This window comes from Pseudophryne corroboree, chromosome 3 (assembly GCF_028390025.1).
Source record: "Pseudophryne corroboree isolate aPseCor3 chromosome 3, aPseCor3.hap2, whole genome shotgun sequence".
Taxonomy (NCBI): Eukaryota; Metazoa; Chordata; class Amphibia; order Anura; family Myobatrachidae; genus Pseudophryne; species Pseudophryne corroboree.
In genome coordinates this window covers 217,979,371-218,000,202 of record NC_086446.1, presented here as the reverse complement: position 1 = coordinate 218,000,202, position 20,832 = coordinate 217,979,371, and the positions used below count along the sequence as shown (strand labels likewise).

The following is a 20,832-nucleotide window of genomic DNA, read 5'->3' as shown; positions in this document are numbered from 1 at the left end:
GCACATGGTTTTGCCCACCTGCTAACAAATTTGCTGCTGCAATCGACTCTGAATTACCCCCATTATGTCAACATGTATGTTCTTCTAAATGTCTGTCTTCAAATTCATTCTTAAGATGCACGCTGAAATGATTTCTGAGATAGAAAGTAGTATAATAAGGTTAGTTGACTTAGTGTGCATTCAGATGGGCCACCAGCATCTTGAATACATGTATATGATTTCCACCCATAATGGGCCATCTCACGTGCTGGTGCAGTCCTGGAAGCAGGGTTGTCATCAAAAACTGTGGGGCCTGTGACTGACAAAATAGGCCCTCTCCTGTATCCCAGAAAAGCTAAACTTTTTGGTTTATGGGACCATTTTGCAGCCCTTATAAACAACAATGAGCACTACTCCTGCAACTGTTAATATCTGCTGCAGTATCTCCTTCATATATAACACTAATGCTCTAGACAGGGCCATCAACAGAAATCTGCACAGTACATGAATATCCCCTTTGTCACCCTGTCACCGGGCCTGGCTATAATTTGCAGAGATGATGGAAAAGTTTACATTTTAGAAAGATTGATAAGCATTTTTATATTGATAACATGCATATCTCCTTGCTACTTACGGGGCTGTAATTAGTGGTGTGCAAACAATGCTGTCAGGGCACAGAGCTTTGGGGATGGCACTGTTGCTCTCCTACGGCACCCCAATTTGCTTGCGAGGTGATTGGAACGAGGAGAGCTTCTTCAGAGCCAGCTGGAGCTTCACCTGGCAATAGAGCTGCTGCAGAGCCACTTGGGACATCCAAAGGAAGTCGTGGGCACATGTGAAGTCTGTAGAGCCACCAGGAGCATCCTTAGGTTGGTTTGAGCAGTGCTTCTCCTGGTGATGGCACCCATGCCCCTTCAGCATGAAGTTCCATAGGGGCAGGTTTGCCACAGAATGGAAAATCAGAATAGAAAATGATCTTCCTCTGGTTCCTATATATTTGTAAAATGCTATGCAATATAAAAGAGTAGTTACTATAGTAGCGTAAGAAATAATACTGCCCATGGCAATGTAGCTGAGGGGAAGGAAAATAAGTATTTTGGTTTGGTTTAATTTGATTATATGCTTTTTTTAAGCGCGCTATGTTTTTAATGCACACTGTAGGTCTGGCAAATACTTTTACTTTCCTTTTTAAATTAGGAATGATTCCAATGTTTGTAAATCATTCTTTGGTAGTGCAGGTTGTCTAATGATAGTATGCTATATGCTAAAGAATAGTAGCTCTGATTTCATATAGAGAAGAGGCTGTAAATTTATCATACTTTGCATATATTCCAGTCCATTAGCTTGAGCTGCTGGTTTTATCATGATACAGAAACTACTTTTGGGGCTTTCATCCAAGTAATTTGCTTCTGCAACCTCCAAGTACAAATGAAACTACATTTCCTTATTGATCATATGTCTGGTATTCAGTCCCCTCCATCAACTATATTATTATCTAAATATGGATAAATACTTACGCTGTTTGTCACAGTAGGAAATGGGTTCATAAAATATGGTGGATTAGGATTTGCAGAGTCAGTCCTCACTGAACAGTAATTGGCATGGATTTCACTTAAATGAGTGCTATTATATTGGGGGTCAATTACAATATGAATAACAAAACACAGCACATTTTAGCTTACGGCCATGGCAATTGATTTTATGTTCTGTGCATGAATAGGTTATTATATTGGTTTCTATAAAACACATGAGTTTATTGTGCAGAAGAGCTTATCTGGTGCACCCTAACCATACCTTTTGATACCCTAAAGTAATTCTCCCCCCCCCCCCCAGCCTTCTGCCATATGTATGTGTATATATCCATGAAAAATGCAAGCAGCACACCTCATCGTGTAGTAGGGTATGCTGGCGGCCGGGCTCCTGGCGGCCAGCATACAGGCACCGTAATCCCGACCGCCGGCATACCGACAGCTGAACGAGCACAAATGAGCCCCTTGCGGGGGAGCCACGCTATCTATTCTCCATCCAGGGAGGTCATGGACCACCAAGAGGGAGAAAAAGTGTCGGTATGCCGAGTGTCGGGATTCTGGCACCGGTATACTGTGCGCCGGGATCCCGACAGCCGGCAAACTGAAGACCACCCCACCTCATCAAATATGTACCAAAAGCAATGCAGGTGCTCCCATCATGAAACTAGGAATGAATAGAAGCAAGTATATTGTGCAACTCAGTGTAAAGATAAATAAATAAATAAAACACCTAACGAGCAGCAGATGGCTACCGATGTTTTGATGTTAGCACTTTGTGTACAGATTCAGGCTCACACAGATGTACCAGTGTCACATATCATATTAATTAGTACAGTCTTCTTAAGCAGTTTTGTCACATCTGATTGTTTGATTTGTTCGACATTCAAATGAAAAAGATGCTCCGCACAGTGGCGAAACAAGCGAGCGGTGGGCCCAGGTGCGACAAAATGCTTTGGCCCCCCCCCCCTCACATATCCCCACACACACACATCCCATCCAAGTCCACCCCCTCACCCCTGGAGAGGATCTGGTGAGGGGGACCTGCTCAGGGCCAGAGAAATGGATACCTAGCAACAGTGCCGTAACTAGACATTTTAGCACTGTGTGCAAGAAACGGCATCGGAGCCCCACCCCTGCATGCAAAACAGGGGCAGTGCGCGCCATAGGCGCGCGCAAAAATACATAGTGGCGTGGCTTCGTGGGGAAGGGGTGTGGCCACAAAATAATACCATTTCATAAAACGGTACACAGTAGTCTCCATTATTCAAATTACGTCGCACAGTAGCACCACTACACCAGGTAGAGACCCTTTTACACCTTACAGCGGACAGATTCCTCTTTTTACACATTACAGCAGACAGCGTGCACTTTTTACACATAACGGCAGACAGCGTGCCCTTTTTACACATAACGGCAGAGAGCGTGCCCTTTTACACATAACGGCAGACAGCGTACACTTTTTACACATAACGGCAGACCGCGTGCCCTTGTTACACATAGCGGCAGACAGCGTACACTTTTTACACATAACGGCAGACAGCGTGCCCTTGTTACACATAACGGCAGACAGCGTACACTTTTTACACATAACGGCAGACAGCGTGCCCTTGTTACACATAACGGCAGACAGCGTACACTTTTTACACATAACGGCAGACCGCGTGCCCTTGTTACACATAGCGGCAGACAGCGTCCCCTTTTTACACATAACGGCAGACAGCGTCCCCTTTTTACACATTACGGCAGACAGCGTGCCCTTGTTACACATTACGGCAGACAGCGTCCCCATTTTTACACATTACGGCAGGCAGATTACCCCTTTGTACACATTGCGGCAGGCAGATTACCCCTTTGTACACATAGCGGCAGGCAGATTACCCCTTTGTACACATTGCGGCAGCCAGATTACCCCTTTTTACACATAGCGGCAGGCAGATTACCCCTTTTTACACATTGCGGCAGGCTGATTCCCCCTTTTTACACTTTACGTCAGGCAGTCCCCCCTTTTTATACATAGCGGCAGGCAGTCCCCCATTTTTACACATTGCGGCAGGCTGATTCCCCCTTTTTACACATTACGTCTGGCAGTCCCCCCTTTTTATACATAGCGGCAGGCAGTCCCCCATTTTTACACATTGCGGCAGGCTGATTCCCCCTTTTTATACATAGCGGCAGGCATTCCCCCCTTTTTACACATAGCGGCAGGCATTCCCCCCTTTTTACACATAGCGGCAGGCAGTCCCCCATTTTTACACATTGCAGCAGGCAGGCCCAAGAAAGAAAGAAAGTAAAAAAAGAAAGAAAGAAAAAGAGAAAAAGAAAGAAAGAAGAATTATACATACCCTCTCCGCCGGCTCAGGCTCCTCGGTGCAGCTGCGTCAGAAGACGATTCCCGGGCAGTAGAGAATGAGGAGGAGGGAGGTGAAGAAGGGAGCCGCAGCAGCGCTTTGTTACTGGTGGAGGCGCTGCTGCTCCTCTGCTTTCCTATAGGCTGCTCTCGGAAGACAGCCTATACGGAAGCAGAGGAGCAGCAGCAGCAGCGCCTCCACCAGTAACAAAGCGCTGCTGCGGCTCCCTCCTCCGGCTCCCTCCTCCTTCCCCCGTCCGTGCCGCTGCTCCTCTCCTCGCCGGGCGGCTGTGCGCTGCGGGCAGCGGTTGCCCGCAGCGCACAGCGGCATGTAATGAGTCAGTTTGACTCATTACATGCTTGGGCCCCTGGACAGAGGCGGGCCCCAGTGCAGTGCACTGCTTGCACTGCCGGTAGTTCCGCCTCTGGCTCCGCACAAGCCTGGTGGCACAAGACTTGGCTCTCCCAGAAGGGCATGACTGCGGCCATAGGGTAGAGGAAATATCTGTAGCTATGTTTGTCCTGTTATTTCATGGGGTGGGTGATGGAGCAAAGGAGTTTGTGCAGGGGAGATCATCCACTGAAGACATTTTTTAAATGTGGGGGTGCTTCGACAGTTCTGAGAGGATTTTAAAATCCCTGAGAAGAAGTATGGGTAGGTCAGTGGAGAAGAATTTGGAAAGCCAAGTAGCACTGTTGTCAACAGCATAGAGAATGTCAGGGTAGCAGAGATCCAGGTTTGGGAGAATACTAGGAAAGTAAAGGCATGAGATAGGAAAAGGACATGAATGGATTTCAGTTGTTGCAGATAGAACAAGCAGCTCAAAGTGCACAGGAGAAGCAGATGAGAGGGAGATGGTGGAGATAGGGTGAACCCAGGTTAGAATGGCAGGATACGGAGAGTAGTAAGAAAGAGAATAAGGGCAGGAGTTATGTGGATGATTTGGATAGATCCAGTGCAGGTAGGTAGGGTATAGGTGTGTGGGACAGATCATCATAAGTTGCAAGTAGGGGATGTAAAAGGCAGGTATGCTAAAGGTATGTTGGAGGGTGAGTAGAGGTAAGCAGAGTGTGTGATAGAGGGAGGAATGGTACATTAGGATATTGAGAGGAGTGGGAAAGTGGGGAGAAAGCAGTGAGATACTGTAGGTAAGGAAATTGATTGCATGAGGCAATGAGGGGCAGTACTGGATATTAGCTTCTGGTCTGTTTCTAGTAATAACCCTCCATAAGTCACCTCCGGATAGCACACCTCACACTTAGCTGCTAAATATCACTATTACATTTCCAGGAATTTACCAATTGTACCTTTTAACCTCTGCGTTTTCTGTTCTCCCCTGAAATAACACCATTAAATTACTAACCCAGTGGTTTCCAAACTTTTTTGAATCACGGCGCCCTAGAATATCAGAATTTTTTTCACGGCATCCCTAGGCCAAAAATGTCTTATTGAGAAATTTAGAAAGAAATATTACATTAAGTAGATCGCGTTTATATGTCATCCTTAGGGTGAGTTGTATGGTGAGGGACAAGATTTGCTTCTGTTGGCCACATATTTTATGACTAGCAGCCACCAGCACTGGTTTTGCCTATTATATTGACCATGAATGATTTCAATTGGTCCTGGACCACCAACCCAGGGCACCCCTGCAAGTGTCCCGAGGCACCCCAGGGAGCCACGGCACACAGTTTTATTCTTTGCAGATTTCACTGGAAGACTGCTTTTATTCTGCTGCTTTGTGTCTGGGCTCATGACATGTTGAAGAATATGTGGGTGTGGTACATTTTGTCGACATTCATCATGTGGCATTCATAACATGTCCACATGACAACCATATTGACATTCACTGAGTCTACACTGATGAAATGTCTCCATGATTAGAATGTTGACAAAACGTCCCTAGCGGTCTAGTGGCAGCCTCCCTGGTCCGGCTGTTCCAGCAATATCTTCCGGGTCTTGTGGTCAATATATCTCTAATACTAACTAATATCGCTTCACGGCCTTTTGGCTAAGATCAAGTGTAGTATCTGCTCGAGGGAAACACAGGGTGGAGTACCTGTTCTTACACTAGGAGCGTGAGAAGTTCCTAGATGTGGAATGGAGAAACACCTTGTGGAGTACCAGGCTGGGGTGTGGCAAGGCCCCTGGTCGAGAGTGGAGAAAAACTGGGCTGAGTATTCCTACCTCGTATCGGATAGTGGAACCTTTACGTTGATTAGGAACAGCCTGGTCTAGTATCTACTCTCGTACTGGGGGTTGACCCTGGCTGAGCGGGTATGAAACTTGGTCTGGCTGAGAAACAGGGAGCGGCTCAAAGCTCGAGGTGACACGTGCCCCTAGGGCGACCTAGGGGTGCCTTAATTTGCACTGGTGCAGGCGCCTTGCACTTTAATGGCACGAGCACTGTCACTACCCAACTTCTGGCGCACTTTATCCTTTGCCCTGGCCTTTTGGCTAGGGCAAGGACAATTTTTTATACCCCCTCCCCGGCCTTCTGGCTGGGGCTTATTTATTTATATATGCACAGCACTTATTTTTGTTTTGTTTGTCACGTACACGTTTTTCGTTTTGGGGTTTAGGTGAGACCCTTATGGGCCACCCACTCTCCTACGTTGCTGAGGTCCTCTCCACGGGGGGAGGACCAGACGCAGTTTTCGGTCCCCAGGGGAAAGCTTCGGCCAACCCTGGGGACACACGAGGGTCCCTCTGCGCTCCGGCAAGGGGGGACCCACAGTCCCTTTTTCCCCTCAGTAGGCCTTTTGGCTCTGAGGGGTAGGGGAGTAACGGGGCCCTTCTCCTTTGGGAGAGGGTCCAAGTACCTATGCCCCCAGCACGTTTGGCATAGACACTGGGTGATGAAGCACCGCACCTCGGGCTTCAAGTAAAAAAAAAAAAAATCTCTAATACTAACCTTTAAGCCATAACCATCCACCTATGCTTAACTCCCCTCCCATAGCCTAACCCTAACACTTTCCCTCTGGTCTTTGCAAAATGTTGAACAAGTTGTCATACTGCATATGCCAACATGTTCTGTTCAACTCAGCATCCTGATGTCAACATCATGAATGCATCCCGAATATGCTGCTTTGTCAAAGCATCAGATAGTGAAGTTTATCTAACAGTCTTACAATGCATATGTCCAGAACATTTAAACCTTTTAACCTAACATGGAGGATAGAAAAGAAGTAACACTTGCTATAAATCCACTGCTTCATGCTGGAATAAGAGTTATTACAGTTTTCTTTACATTTTATAATATATTCTATAAAAAAAGTTAAAGCCTTTCTAGGGCTGTAACTAGTGGTATGTGACTGGTGCTGCTGCACAATTGTTCTGTAGATGGCATGGTCGCAACCCCATAGGCATAGATATTGTAGGTGCAGGGTGTGTGGTTGCTACGGGGCCCTGGCCACGTTCAGGGCCCGGCCCTCCACTCCCCTTGCACCTGGATAATATGCCTACTTGCTGTTGCAGGCACATCTACTTTCAGTGTTTTACGGGTAACGGATGGCTCTGACTCCCCGTTCTCACTGATGCTGGGAGGAGTCATGGCATTGCTTAGTCTGGCTCCTCCAAGCATCAGTGAGGATAGAGAGACATGGAGCCAGCGGCCAGGACATTGACAGCAGATGTGCCTGCAGCAGCACACTGCTGATAGAGGAGAAGCTGCGGGGCACAAGAGGTGAGTGCCCGCCCGCACAGTGTTCGGCGGTGGTGGTGGGGCGGGTCTGTGGGGAGCTGATGCAGCAGGGCTGTGAGTTGGATGGGGGTAGGGAGATGAGAAAAAGTTGCTATGGGGCCCCATATGTCTTAGCTACACCCCTGCGCAACCCCATAGCTTCCAGGTTGTCTGGAACTGCATTCTGCAGCCAGGATCACTGCTGCAGCACTGCCAGAGCATTATGTGGACACTCCATACCTGCACTCTGCAGTCTGTGCAGCCAAACTGAGCGTCCTCAGGGTGCCCGTTCTTTGCTGCACTTACTGGTGCTGATGGCCCCACCTCACATGTGCAGAGTCACACACTCAGGGGTGGAGCTGCAGAGGACGCATTTGAGCCCTGTTACGGTTCTGACCCTTTCATTACTACTAGCTACACCTCCTGTGTGTGTCTAGCTCCTGTGTCTACTCACTGAACATTTTAGTAATGTAGTAAATATATATATATTTTTTTTTTTATATGATGGTTATGTAGTATAACCATACTCCATACTATTAGAATAAATAATGGAAAAATTGTAATAAAATACCATATTTGTTATAAAATTTGTATTTTCAGTTACATTACATCACTAAGCTGTAACACATTTATTTATTACCATTTATTTATGTAGCACACACATATTCCGCAGCGCTGTACAGAGAATATTTGCCCATTCACATCAGTCCCTGCCCAGTGGAGCTCAAAATCTATATTCCCTATCACATGTACACGCACAGACACATTCACGCTAGGGTCTGTATACATAGTACATATATGGAGAGAGAGAGAGAGAGAGAGAGAGAGAGAGAGAGAGAGAGAGAGAGAGAGAGAGAGAGAGAGGGAGGTGATATTTATATTGGCTGTATTTGTGTGCTTGGTTCCTCAATAATGGAAATGGAAAATTGTATCTTCCATACTGTATGCAGAATAGTGTATTCATACATGTATAGGCATTACCAGTGATTCAAAGTTAGCATAATGGACTTGATATGCTTCATCACATTAGTTGTTTGTCTAATATAACACCTAAGACACAATGTTTACATGTTTTGCATTTATCTGTAGCTGGCTGTGATGAAAGAGCAGGAAATGTTACACAGAACAAAAACCATTTCAGCAAAGATAATATATAAAATATATGTGCATGGTTTATATGGCGGTAGTGAGCGTACTGTCAGAGGCTTACCCTCGCCAGCATGCCATCTCGCTGACCTCAGCGGATCTTAACAGAGTAGTATAATAAAAATCAATTTGCATTACTCTTTTCAAACCCGATGACATTATGTTGCTGATGTTGTAGTGTGGGCCATAGACAGAGAAATTCTCACCAGCTACTTCAACATGACTGCAGTTTGAAGGCAGATCTATTTTATAGACACACTATAGAGCGTATTGTGGCCCTCATTCCGAGTTGATCGGTCGCAAGGCGAATTTAGCAGAGTTACACACGCTAAGCCTACGCCTACTGGGAGTGTATCTTAGCTTCTTAAAATTGCGACCGATGTATTCGCAATATTGCGATTACAAACTACTTTGCAGTTTCTGAGTAACTTCAACCTTACTCTGCCTGTGCGATCAGTTCAGTGCTTGTCGTTCCTGGTTTGACGTCACAAACACACCCAGCGTTCGCTAAGACACTCCCCCGTTTCTCCAGCCACTCCTGCGTTTTTTCCGGAAACGGTAGCGTTTTCATCCACACGCCCATAAAACGCCGTGTTTCCGCCCAGTAACACCCATTTCCTGTCAATCACATTACGATCGCCGGAGCGATGAAAAAGCCGTGAGTAAAAATACTATCTTCATTGTTAAATTACTTGGCGCAGTCGCAGTGCGAATATTGCGCATGCGTACTAAGCGGATTTTCATTGCGATGCGATGAAAAATACAGAGCGAACGACTCGGAATGAGGGCCTGTATGTAGAAAACCATTACTATTGGATAGGGGTGTTGTTTACAAAATAGATCCTGTTAAAATAAAAAATTAATGAAAGCGAAATTAGTTTTCAAGAATTATGTGTTTCATATATTTTGAGGTTGGTTCAGTTCTAGTTTAATATCAAGTCATCTGTGAGTTCTGGCACCATGCAAGATTCTAAATTTGTCCTTCTCAGCCCATACTAAATTAAGACTTAAATTTCATTTCCACAAACATTCATTCCTAAATTCTATGAAAACCAGCTCTATTTGCAATCATTTTAGAAAAACATAAAGAAGAAAAATTCTGTTTCACTCCACATGAATATGTAGATCTGGCACTATAGCTCTTGATTTGTATCTTTTTGACAAGCTGGCATTTTTTCAGCAGATAACTCTGTTTTAAAATAAATGTCATGGCAGTTTAAGGAATGGATGATGGTGGGAAGCCGAGAGATGGGGTCAGATCAGCTCAATATGAAGGAGAAGCTCTTCGTAGCCTGAGTATGTCCCCTGGTGGACAAAGTGTGCTACAGATTATTTTTTTTAAATAAAACCAGCAACAATTTCACTATGCAAAGCATGGAGAAGTTATTTAACAAGGATCGCAGTGGTACTACTTCTGTATTTACTTAGTACCATCTCAGTAAGGTGATAGTAGAAGATAATGAATGGAAAAATAGCTTATTAATTAAATTAAGTATCTTTTCATATGGAAGAATTTGAAACAGATTTTAATTTTATTTTAAACCTCTTCTTGTTTTTTCTTCCACTGTGAATGCATAGGCCAGCTAGCCAAATCCCCAAGTAAATAAATGTAAACCTTAGATTTGGTGTAGCACTGTGCTGTCCTTTGTATGAGATAACAGTGAGGTAGGGACGTAACGTGGGGACACAAGTGTAAAGCTGGATAAACCATCCAAAGATGCGACCCAGCCGTACGATGACACAATGTAACATTACATGCCACATGTAACAACACTGTGTCTGCCATGGAATCATCCCACTGGATGTGCAGCCCATCCAGTGGGACAATTCAATGAACAACAGCTAGGAACAAGGGAATCAGTGTATACACCGAGATATATAATTCTGACACACATCGGAACAGTATACCATACAATAGGTTGGGATCCGGCAAGGATACTGGTAGTCGGGATCACAACAGGCTAAATACCGATGCTGGAATCCCGACACTGTTTGGAATAATGGCGTCCTCATCCCGACTAGAATCACAATCCTGGCACCGGAATTCGGTTTAGGCAGCCCCGGTGAAGGGTTAGGTTTAGGCCGCGTGGGGGGGTGGTGGATTAGGTTTAGTCTGTGGGAAGGGGGGGGTGTAGGGTTAGGCACCATTGTTGAGGGTTAGTTTCTAAGGAATCTAGTATAGAGTTGGTGCTCTTCTTTTTTACAAAGTTTTTTTCCAAAGAGTGTTTGGTACTGAAAAGAAGTCAGAACAGGTAAATAAGAGGAGGGTAATTATCCCTGGAGGGTGAGAAAAGGTGCATCACAAAATGCTATAATTGTTGATCACTGTGGAAGCATTATATAAAGCAGAGGTTCCCAAACATGGTCCTCAAGGCATCCTAACAGTCTAGGATTTAATTATATCCATGGCTGAGCATGGTTAACTCAAATTGACTGAGGTACTAATTAAATCTCTTGCAGCCAAGAATGGATATATTTAAAACCAGGACCACTAAGGTGCCTTGAGTACTGTGTTTTGGAACCTCTGATATAAACGCTTTATATATTAATAGACCAAAGGGGAGGGGGAAGGTCTGGCCTGCATACTCTGCTTTCAAACATAAAAATGTGCTCTCATGCTTACAATGCCATGCAGAAGAAAAAAAAAATGTGCTGGTGCAGACTTCAAGCACTAGGAATCCTACTAATCAGAACAATTGTATTAAACTCTACAATTTAACATGGAGTTATTCATTAAGGTTTCTTAGTATACTGCATGTTTGCCCAAAACATGCAGCCCACTTACCACAGCAAGGTGAACCATTGTCAGATGGGTCTCTACCATCCCTAATATTGACACATTTATATACATTTATCCAGGACTTTCCTTTCATAGGAGTCTATGTACTAAATGGGTGTGGTTCATAGGGTCAACCACACTTAGGTTGACAGTGTCTAGGTCGACCACTATTGGTCTATAGTAACTAAGTTGACACCCAAAATAGGTCGATACAAGCATTAGGTCAACATGAGCAAGGTCAACATGACAAAAGGTCGACATGAAGTTTAAAAAAAATATTCTGTCGTTTTCTTCGTAGAGTGACCGGGAACCCCAATTAGTGCACCGTGTCCCCTTGCATACCGAGCTTCGGGCAAGGTGCCTCGCTCCGCTACTGATGCGCTTGGCACAGGTTACCATTCTCAATTGTAGTCAACATGGATCGTAAAGTATGAAAAAGTTCACAAGATGATAAAAATCGTGAAAAACTAATGTCAACCTTGTGTCATGTCGACCTAGAACATGTTGACCTAGTGACCACGTCGACCTAGAAACCTTGTTGACCAAACCCATGTTGACCAATAGTGGTCGACCTAGCGACTGTCGACCTAAGTGTGGTCGACCTAGAGACCAGATACCGTACTAAACCTTGGAGATAAGTGCATGGAGATAAAGTACCAGCCAATCAGCTACTGTCTTTTTTCAAAAACAGCCTGTGACATGCGGTTAGGAGTTGATTGGCTGGTACTTTGTCTCCTTACACTTTATTTCTCTCCATAGCTTAGTACATTGACCCTGTAGTATCCATTCTAACGTGTTGACTGCTATGCAAGGACCATACACTAATTGAAGTCACCAAAGGGCTGGTGCGTGGGGTGCTTATTCAAACAGAAGGCGTCTCACCTTCATGTGTAAAATATATGAGGAAAAAAATTAGTGGCTGGACTGCACACCCTAATTTCAAACATAATAGAGGGTGCTACCATGCTGAGACTGATAGTGTCACACAGAAAAAAAGAAAAATGCAGGTGCACACTTCAATCACTAAAATATACTAATAATTGGAACATTTATAATAAACTCTGCATTTTAACATGGAGTAATGATGTTTCTTAGAACATATTTGACCAAAAATGCAAGCCCACCTACCATGGAACTTTTATCAGTTGGGTCCCTAACATCCCTAATACTGACACATTACAGTATATAGATTTATCCAAAACTTTCCTTTTATAGTACCCATTCTAATGTGCAGACTGCTATGCAAGGACCATACACTAATTAAAATCACCTAAGGGGATAGATCACAGGTTCTCAAACTCTGTCCTCAGGACCCCACACAGTGCATGTTTTGCAGGTAACCCAGCAGGTGCACAGGTGTATTAATTACTCATGGACACATTTTAAAAGGTCCACAGGTGGAACTAATTATTTCACTTGTGATTCTGTGAGGAAACATGCAAAACATGCACTGTGTGTGGTCCTAAGGAACGAGTTTGAGAACCTGTGGGATAGATTAATCATCGAATGGAGAGTGATTAAATGGTTTTAGAAAAAGTACCAGCCAATCAGCTTCTGTCATGTCACAGGCCCTGATTAAAAATGACCGGAGCTGGTTGGCTGGTAGTTATGCATCTAGCCCTGAGTGTGTGAATGTGTGTGTACACACATGACTTACAGAGCTATATAGATAGCACTCTCAGCCAGTCTACAGGGACTCCAACTAAGCTGTGTGATGACGGATGGTGGGTCAGACTCACAAGAAGCAGCCCTCTGCATCATGAAGAATCCGCGTTTACTGGTGGGTCCCATCTCACAGTCCAGCAGCAGTGGCAGCTGCACTGTCGCTTGCTGCAGCTCAGACTGAGTGGTACCAGGCAGAAGCCATCCTGCCCCCTATTGCAGGTGTTAGCAGGGCTCCTGGGACAGAGCCAATTAACTTTGCAGTAGCAGTGAGTGTGCTGCAGAGCTCCGTTGGAAGTGGTCACACTTGGATCCCGCTGTGAACCGCACAGGTGCTGCTGCTCATGTAGTTGCCCCTTCAGGTCTTGGAGCCTGCAGGCAGGTGTCTCCATTGCCTCTGGGAGTTATGCCAATGGTCGCACATCCAACTGTACAATATCTACACAAGCATAGATTAAAAATAGACCATTAAAACTTCCCACCGACATTGTAGGAGTGTAGCACTGTTCAGCTTACCCACTATGCTTACACACATACGTACGCATTACAGGTATGCCTATATGCACACACAATGTTAAGTGAAAGGTTTGCAGGTGCAAATATCTGCACACGCCTGTGTGCATGCGCATGTACCATGAAAAAGTCCAGGTGCGAATAGCCGCAGCTTGGATGAGTGTGGCTACATCTGTACATCTGATTGGTTATGTGGCAATTTTTCATTTATTTTCTTTTTAAGGGCAAAACCTTACTGGCTTTTTCAAACACAGACCTTATTACATTCACTATGTTCATCCACATGGACAATGAACAGCTATGGTATATTCCTGTGGTCCATTTAAATTGCAACACTGTGCACAGTCTGTAACATTCTCTATAGGGACACTATATTATACTGGATCTTCATGCTCCTATATATACAATGTTTGATTTGATGGACCTTTGTGCACACCAAGGGGTTAGCAATCCTGCAGATAAAAACAAAACTGCAGATTGTGAGTAACAACAACACAAGTAAACAGGTTTTCTTTGCCTCAAAAGAAAAAATAACACACTTTACCTAGCCTAATGGGGAGCCTAATTAGAGTCAATGAAGAAATGTTCAGGAAGTGAAGGACTTGCATGCTGTTCGGTATTATGGAAACAACTCCATTAGACCTTGTGGCAGCAGTTTAAGTTCCAAAGCTCAGTAGTGGTTTTGTGTTAATCTTTGTTAAACCTTCAGGCTCACTTCTGGAGCCACATGTTAAACAGTTTTTTTTGTAAGTGTGTAATGAATGCCTCTTAATATTAAAACTGTTCTGCTTGTAATGCTTTGGGCATTCATAAGAACTTACACACAAACTATAAAACTGGCCTGAATTTATTTCTTTTTTTTTTTTTTAAATAGCATGTAAAACGTTCTCTGAGCAGCAATGTTCAAATATTACCTTTTTTTTTTCTGGACTGTAATTAAGTTCCAGATAATGGAAAAATATAAATTGTATGTAAATTGTACAAAAGGCTAGTTGGTTCATGCAGATGCGTGTTTGTTCTAACAAGATAAATGTTCACTCCACGTTTTCAGAATTTAAAAAAAAAAATTAGTTCAGAAAATGTCATGTAAAAGATGATAAAGAACTGGACAAATATGGACATATTTTATCCTGATCTTACAGTCTATGAACCATCCGTGGACAGTACCAAGCTGTATGGACTTTATGGTACTTTTGATAATTTGCAATAATGGAATTGTCTGTATTTAATCTATAGAAACCGGTAGACAGGATAAAAAAGCCTCATTAGCAGTAATATGTTGTCCTTTCACAGCAACTAGTGATCCATGAATGATTTTAATAGCAATATGATGCCACAAAGTGATAGAATTTTAAATTTCTAGTAAAAAGAAAACCCAGTACAGCTATTTCTCCTGCAGGGTCCACAGATTATCCACAGGCTAAACATTGGGATATAAGGTAGCATCAGCGGAATGGCACCAATAGATCAAAGCTTTTGGCCTCATGGATCAGGCAATTCAGTTTTTTGTTTGGTATGGTAGGAGCCGGACCATGGTCAATGGGCTGCTGGTTTTTAGTATCCATAAGCACTTCATTATTTTATTTTTATAGTCTTACTCTTTTTTGAGCGATCTTTCTAAAAAGCATCTTATACGTACCTTAGAGTCGCTCCAACAACTCCCCGCCGGGTAGTGTAGTATGTACTAGCAAGTCCAGCAGACATGACCAGGCTGTGGCCCGAGCACGGGAAGAAGGTAAGGCATCGGTTCTGATTAGCGGAGGAAACGCGAGACACAGCCGCACTGTTTCAGGATGGAGACTACCGAACAGTTGCTGACGCGGCTGCCACCTCGGGTGCACCAGTGCTAGGTCTCAGGGATCATAGGCTCATGGGGTAGTATGAGGCTGCAAACCCTGGGGTTGATGTCAGCAGTGGGGAGTAAGATGCTCCCCTGGTCGACCCTCCTCCTGGTTCATGACCAAGTCTCCCGTCATGGATTGATTTCCTGCTTCTGTCTGAGATGCTAGATACTAGCTAACTCAGTCGCAGCTTAAGCGGCTGTGTCACTGGTGCGTCGGTGTTCACTTGGGCTTCTGTGTTTGATATTGGGTTCTCTCTGATTTATAGTTTTTCTGATGATACACTCCAAAAGTTGTGACTCTCCCCTTTCAGTTGACACTGGCAGCTTGTCTGTACTATGCCCAGAACCAGAGATATAAGCCATCTAGCAGCTGGTCCTTGCTCCACCTCCACACACCTGGTATGCAGATTTATATTTTCCAGTACCAGTACCTCCTGAATGATGTGTCTCTCTAGTTTTGTATCCCATTGAAATCTAAGAAATATATTGCCAGGAACTGGAGGTATCTGCAGACAAACAAGCTGCTCTCCCACAGGAAATGATGAATATTAAGCCCATTCCACTATTCACTACTCCCCTTCATATTAAACACCCCCTACCATCCTGGAAGTCATGTACCCAGGCCCCTTCATTCAGCCCAATGCCCTGATCTACAGTTTAGTGTTCTTCCTCCCACCTTATCTCCCACCATCTGTACAGTAAAGGAGTAATTAGCAGAAACTACTACTCTAGGTCCTAAATGCTGAGTGGAAGCTAGAACACCCCCTACTGCCCTTGGGACACAAAAAGCTGCTGTTGATATCACCCCCCACCCCTACAGCTGGAAGAAGTGGGGGGTGATATGTATTGCTTTGCCCAGGGTCCTACACTGCTATTAAGTGGGCCCGGAGAAGGGACGCCAAGAGGCTCATCCTTTATTGTAATGGACATGCTCAACCACCTGTTCTCTCCACACTGCCCTACCATTTAACCTTTACAATGCCCCATTTCCAGACTTCCTTAATCACACATAAGTGTCGGCAGAAGACTTCCTTCATGGACATAGCATTTCTCTCTGACTCCTGTAGTGCTTTGCATTTAGGGTAAAATGAATGACTTGCACTAACTGTATATTATTTTAGAAGTAAAGTGTCCTTTATATTTTAGAACCTGCATCAGAAAGTAATGAGCAATGGAAAAACAAATGATGCCTGAAATGCACTTATGTAGTTAAATTACATTTGTTTTAGTACATTAACAATCTGCCTATTTGCTATTTGGCAACATTTTCCAGGTTTTGTCCATTTATCATCATGAATGTATGTGACACAAACTGTTATAGATGACCCACATTTGGGGGTATGTTAATTATTGTTAAATTCTTGAAAAATGTCACCATACATCATGGTGATTTGGAATGTTTTTGCAAGTGTACATGCATAGGCAATTGCGGAAATTGAAATTGTAGCCCATAGTCTGCAAGAGCTGACTTCATCTTAAGATGGGGATATGTATGGGGATACTGAGCTCCGAAAAGCTTGATGTGTTAGATGAATACTGGCTTTATGGAAGTCCATTTTGAGACACATTATTCCGTGGTTACAGGGGCACTAACTTTTTGTGTTGCCCTACATGATAAAGATTGTCCATTATGTGGCAAGTACTCTCTTTATAATGCACGTCATGGAGTGAATAGGAATCATTCCAACCTAAACCATTTCTAAGAGATGAACAGGAATGAACAATGACCTCCATAGCAGTTCTGTATTATGGGTTATGAACATTTTGAACACCGCTAAAAATAGACTCTTCTGTATACTGTACCTACATTTTTTTCCCTATTTTTTACAGGACTGTTTTGTCATCTTTTAATGTGTATTTTAAACTGATTTCTAGTATTATCTAGTTGGGTTACTCGAAGAGAGATGTACTGTACCTACTGTATAATAAACAAATTTCTTCATTTTGTGTTGGAGTCACAATAACCCATTTTTAAATCTTTATCACATGATTTTTGTAACATTAGAAAGAACTCCATATTTCACTATTGTATAGAAATAATTTTGTATACTCTTTGCCAATTCCTCAGTCTTCTGTTACCCAGATATTTGTTACGAAGAAACACAGATAAGATTCACATGGCCCATTAAATGTTTGTCAAATTTGATTCTGAAAACCTTACCATTAGCTTTTTTCAAATTTAGGATAGCCAATATTCAATAATTCAGACATCTCTTTTGGTTAAAATCACTAGAAGCCTAAAAAAGCAACATACTCTGTGGCTGAATCTATCCAATTTTGGACCATCTAGCTCAAGCACATTTCATTTTTCCCAGCAAAAAGATAATTGGTGGTCATCGCTTGTTTGTGCTATTGCAAATCTGTATATTGGCCTTCATTCTGACCCGATCGTGTGCTGCATTTCTTCGCAGCAGTGCAATCGGGTCTGGAATGCGCATGTGTGGCATGCACATTGCATTGGTGCATCATTGCTCGGTGGCAATTACGCTGACTGCGAAGAAACGGTCGCAGCAGGGACCGCAAGAACATTGACAGCAGGAAGGTGTTCTGGGGCGTCAACTGACCGTTTGAAGCAATTTTCGGGGGAGTGGTAAGAAAAACGCAGGCATGTCCAGGCGAACGGAGGGCGGATGTCTGACATCAAAGCCGTGACCATCATCGCTGGACCCATCGCACAGGGTAAGTATGTCCAGGGCTGGTCTTGTTTTGTGTGAAACTTTTTTTTAGCATAGCAAGACTGCACAAGCGTTCGCAGCCCTGCTATGCTAAAATACACTCCCCCAGAGGTGGCTATTAGTTGATCGCACCAGCAGCAAAAAGTTGCTTGGTGCGATCAACTTGGAATGAGGGCCATGGTATCTACCTGCAGGAGTGCCAGGCAATATATCTGGCTTGGTTCTTTAGGGGGTGTTTCCATTTATGTGGGGAACATGGCCATGTCCTTTCATGAATATATACTATACATAATGAGCACAGCTGGATGAGATTGGCCTCACCAACTTATGTGTAGTATGGCTGCAGCTCCTTTTGAACTTATACACTGCAACTCTTGTCACCACCATGTATCTAGCAAAATTAGGGTATGATGTATTTGTTCTTATTTTGATAAAAACATTACAGCCTTTGTCACAGGTCCTTGGTTTTGACCAAATCATATATTTTTTTTAAATCCCTCTACTGCATTATCTATGCCGGAAGGCTATTCCACCGATGTACTACTCTTTTTGTAAAGTGATATTTCCTGACATCTCTCCTAATTTAGCTACCTCCCCATGTTTAGTTCATGCATGGTTGATATACGTACAGTACTTCTGTTCATCCTGTAGATTGTATTCTCCTGTTCCTCATTAAAACCCTTTATATATTTGACTGATCAGTCATCTCCTATCTTTCTTCTCTTTTCCCAGATGTAAATGTTGAGGTACTTCTAGTCTTTCCAGGTAAATTTTGTGATGTAGACCATGTACCATTTCAGTAGCCCTTCTGAGCACATCTCTTATTTATGTCCTCCTGTAGATCTGTACATAGAATTAATTCTTTATTCAGGTTGAAACTGCTATCCAAAGAAGATGAAAACCTCTATCTTCAAACTACAGTACAATAAGCCACAGGGGAGGAAGAGCGGTCTCTATAGAAGTTGAAGTTACTGCAGTGTAGTTTCATGCTATATAGGTAATTATGTTGTAATGGATTTTAGATTACATTTGATTAACTAAAACTGCCTTTGGAGATGGCACAGCGAGAAACTTGAGAAATGGTTTTAAACATGTCAAAATGTAGTAATTTCCATATTTTTTAAAGTTACAGGTTACATTGTACAGTGCTGCATTTCCTCTACAATTTTGGTAGAGAACGTTACTACATTTTATCTGTGCAGTATTATGTAATTGTGTGCTTATTATGTGGAAAAGCTATATGGCTTGTAGACATGAGCCAAATCGCAGTAACTTTTCTTGCTAACATAGTTCTGTAGCAGAACAGCTCATTTCATAGAGGTGTGGATTTCTGGTGATACAATCTGTATGTTCTGCTTTTGCCTTGCCATTCGCAAAATGCCATTTCGCACTGTATCTGTAAATTTATATTTCAGGGAATGTCACTTACAGAATACAGACACAAACACTTTGAAAACCGATTGTCTGAGAGATCCCTTAAACTTATAAGTGAATCATGAAGGAGATTTACTAAACAGAGCTTTGGTGGTTTACGTCTGCGGTTTGCATTTTGGCACTTGTAGTGGGCCGTATAAACTATGCTCACAACTTGAAATATATATGTTGCCCTATAACAAATTTTGCCCGTTTTATAATGGAATAGTATTGCCTCCATAATAAAATGTTTATAGTGCTAACAAACTTTTATATTGCCCCACAATCAAAATACTTTTTTTTGATTGCCATGCTATGAAATCATAAATGAATATTGGTACATTATTAAAAGAATACATAAGCATTGGCTGCTTCATAAATATTAATTGCCCACAAAATGAATATTACAATATTAATATTAACTCCCTATGTTGACTCCCTAATAATTACTTGCCATATTTATTTTTCTCTATGGATCATCAGACCAGATAAATGTGGGGTGAGCAATTGGCAGCCCCGGAACTAGACTCTGATCACTGACACCATTTTCTGAAGGGTCCCTCCCCATTTATCCTCACATGTCCGTGGACGGTCTGATGTTGCACATGGACTGTAGCTGTGCCAAGGTTCAAACCCAGAATTAAAGTAATCGTTTTTACAATCACTTTAATTTTATTTTTTACAGATTGCAGAGCTAGGCGCCTGTTGGAGCCTATAGATTATAATTATTGGGACCAGTGATGACTCCATAGGTGGGGCTGCAGCGCAGTCCAAAATTCAAATAGGGGCGTCACACCAACTGCCACCCTAAACGCTTCCAAACATCACTGGCTGGCATTCACCTGGCAGTTGTTGTGGATCTCCTATTTGAATTTTGGACTCAGCTAAAGCCCTACTTCTGGAGCCACCACTGATTGGGACCCATTCCTCATCAATGGTTAAAATGACACTAAAAAATGCAATAAATTAAATCTAGCATAGTCAAACAAATAAAACAGGCAGATAAACTCAGGAAATCCCATGTCACTCAGTATATCATGTGACAACAGAAGTAAAGAAAAGTAGTGCAGATAATCCAATTTATTTACAATTAAAATTAGATACAGTACCATTGGGTGCAAACATTGGTTAGTTGATCAAATGTCAAGCAATTGGCCCCTAAATTTTTGTGATATATACACCCCAAACGGGATTCGACAACCAATATTTGGAAACTGTAATTCTGTAGGCACATAAAAGATTCAAGCAGAAAATGTTCCGCTCACC

At 43.0% G+C, this 20,832-nt stretch overlaps 1 protein-coding gene and 1 pseudogene across 2 annotated transcripts in view; both read left to right on the top strand.

Moving 5' to 3' along the window:
- GRID1 (glutamate ionotropic receptor delta type subunit 1) overlaps positions 1 to 20,832 on the top strand; it is a 1,444,362-nt gene that overhangs the window by 230,683 nt on the left and 1,192,847 nt on the right. The gene's annotated exons all lie outside the window — the stretch shown is intronic.
- LOC134899851 (U2 spliceosomal RNA) lies at positions 5,845 to 5,968 on the top strand (annotated as a pseudogene).